The 3,014-nt window shown below is 28.8% G+C and overlaps 1 long non-coding RNA gene across 1 annotated transcript; it reads right to left on the bottom strand.

Moving 5' to 3' along the window:
- Positions 1-381: 381 nt before the first annotated feature.
- On the bottom strand, positions 382-2,093 carry LOC122198021 (uncharacterized). The gene is made up of 2 exons (XR_006191827.2): positions 1,909-2,093; positions 382-677 (listed from the first exon to the last, which is right to left on the bottom strand). It is a non-coding gene; the product is annotated as an uncharacterized LOC122198021 (long non-coding RNA).
- Between the last annotated feature and the right edge of the window lie 921 nt (positions 2,094-3,014).

The following is a 3,014-nucleotide window of genomic DNA, read 5'->3' as shown; positions in this document are numbered from 1 at the left end:
ATGCTCGATTAAGTTTCAATGATTTAACTAATAATAGCATCATACTTATTTTCTTTTAAAAATAATAACAATCTACTTATATTTTTAACCAATAAAAGCAATTTACTTATATTTTTAACCATCAATAACAACATACTTATTTTCTTTTAACCAATAATAGCAATTTAATTATATTTTACAACCTTTAATGCATGAGGTACTACTCAATTATAAAAATAGAAAAAAAATTGTCCTAGAAAATTAGAAAACATTGTTATGTATTGCCCTTCGAATTCTTATCCTTTCTAAAATTTTCATATGTACATGCTTATAATGTAATACATATATTATAAAATGTTAAATTGTTATGAATAGTTGATTATTTAAGTGGATAACTAGAAATTACTTTAGATGCATGTTTGCATTAACAAAATATTTATCATGTCGACAGCTACATGATTATTCATACATATTATAGTGTATAATTTTGGGTGCAAGGGGTACTACTCATACAATAATAATACACCATATATTAATATGTATCTTATATATAATACAAATATTTATTAATTAAAAATATATATTGAAATCTTATTCGGTTCTCGAGCATGCCCCAAACAAGTTTTGCCACCCAACCCGAACTACCAATCGATTAAAGTTTCCATCTAACCCGCAAACCGAGTCGATCCCAGGTTAAACTAAACACAAAAATCAAATAAGGTTTAGTTTTTCAACGGACTAATGTACACCCCTAGTCATAGCTGAAAACATAAAACTCTACGGGCCAAGACAGAATGATTTATAATTTTTCAACATACACAATGCTTTAAAGGCATCCCCATTAATTTTATCAGGCAAAACAAACACAAAACCATATACTTTTTCTGCACAAATTATAATCAATTTTTTAAAGATGTGATCTTTTCTATAATAAATCAAACACTATATGCAAATGTCTTGCTTTCTTTACCCTTTTGATTCTTGTCTAGTAAATATATTCTACTTTTCATTTTGGATGATGACAAAAATAAAAAATTTCTTGTGCAAAGCATTCTCATCATTGATCTATTTCTACAATCTGTCATTGAACAAAATCTTTGATGGCTAATAAACATAATCCAACTTCCTAATGTAAAAAGAATTAGCAACTGAATCAAGTATTAGATTGGAAATGAACTACACCCAGAAAAAACATATTAGAGTAAAAAAAAATCAATATATGCTCTATTACTCTAATTCTGTTCAGCACAGGGGCCACTTTTGTAATAAAACAAATTCAACAACAGGGTATTTATGTAATTCAGTCGAGCAGAAGGACCATTTATTTTAAAAAAAAAAAAAAAAAAAAGAAGCATGGGGACAATTACTCTAGTTCTATCCAGGGAAAATATAAGTGGTAACTTCTGTTTTAATCTGATTCTAGTTTTTAAGAGGCTTGACATTGATACTAGTAGAAACATAGAAACAATGACAAATAATGAAACATACTACATTAGTAGTCAAGCTGCCAAATCTTTGTGCCAATTGTATGAAACAATGACAAACTATTAGTTAACTAGTCATACACATACACAAACAATCAAGCGTAGTTAAACACATATGTAACAAACTAACAGTTAACTAGTTAAGCACTTAAACATATCTGAAATTATATGTTGCAACTTGCAATTATCAATCATTCAATATTGCATCTGAAATTAGAAATTTATAATGGTTCAAGGCTTCAAGCAACTACCTCTGTAATAGTTAAACACTTAAATCATTTGTTGAACTTGTCGGGAAAGTGCTTGAAGAGTAAACAACACCAACTTCAACCATTTGGTGATACAACATCAAACAATAAAATAAAGCATAGTGCATACAGTGGAGAAGAAAAGCGGGAACATATCGAAAAAAATAGAGGAATGGTTGACGATTGCAATTGTTTACCTGAGACGAAGTTGTAGCTTACCATTCACCACAACCGAGGAGTGCTTTAGGATACAGATGGTCGATGGGTACTTCTGGTCAGCAATTAGATTTTCCATGCTCGATGAGTCGATGGAGAGGCGAGGGTGGACACCAGATGTAGCTAGGGCATGAACATGAAGACTTGATTTTGGGTTTGTATAGTCACACACTATCCCAATTAATGAGTAAAATTAATTTTTGAACAAAATATGTTTTTATTAAATAAATATAATATATTCAATTAATATATTAAATAATAAATATTACAGTTATTTCGGTTTTTATGGTGCGGTTATACAACATAAAACCAAACTACAATGAAAACTGCAATTCGGTTTATCAGTTTGTGGTTCGGTTTTTTTTTTTTTTTTGTTATTTTATGGTTTTTTGGTTTGCGGTTCAGTTTTTCTCACCCCTAAAGAAATGGCATATATATATATATATATATATATATATATATATATATATATATATATATATATATATATATATATATATAATTTGAGGGAATTAAAATTAATAGTGTAACTTTTGTAATAAAAGTTGCGATTTTTAATAAAATTTGCAACTTTTTTAAACAAAGTTGCATTAAATCTTGGAGTGCAATCTTTTTGTTCGGCGAGACCTTCCTTATAATTAAATACAACTGTTTTGAAAAGGTTGCATCTAAATGGTCGCATTAGACTCATTTTGTAGTAGTGTGATTTTGGTAGTCGTGGATCGGTTCACAAAGAGTACACACTTTATAGCAGCCAATGAGGGATGGTCTATGGATAAGCTTGGAAATGCTTACGTGGAGGAGATAGTAAGACTTCATGGTGTTCCATTAACGATTGTATCGGATCGTGACAGTCGTTTCATATCAAGATTTTGGAAGAGTCTGCATATGGTCTCCTTGAATATTTTATAAAAAGAAAAAGCTAGTTTTTCTATAAAAACTCTTCTAATTTTTATAACTAATAAAACATATAAATCCATATAAGATAAAAAAAATAAAAAAATAAAAAAATAAAAAAAACCTTTTGGTCCAAAAAGATATATGTGATGTTTCATTTACATAGGTTTGGTATTTCTTATGGTTCGAA

The sequence above is a fragment of the Lactuca sativa genome, chromosome 5 (genome assembly GCF_002870075.4).
Source record: "Lactuca sativa cultivar Salinas chromosome 5, Lsat_Salinas_v11, whole genome shotgun sequence".
Classification (NCBI taxonomy): Eukaryota; Viridiplantae; Streptophyta; class Magnoliopsida; order Asterales; family Asteraceae; genus Lactuca; species Lactuca sativa.
This window is presented reverse-complemented; position numbering and strand designations above follow the sequence as displayed.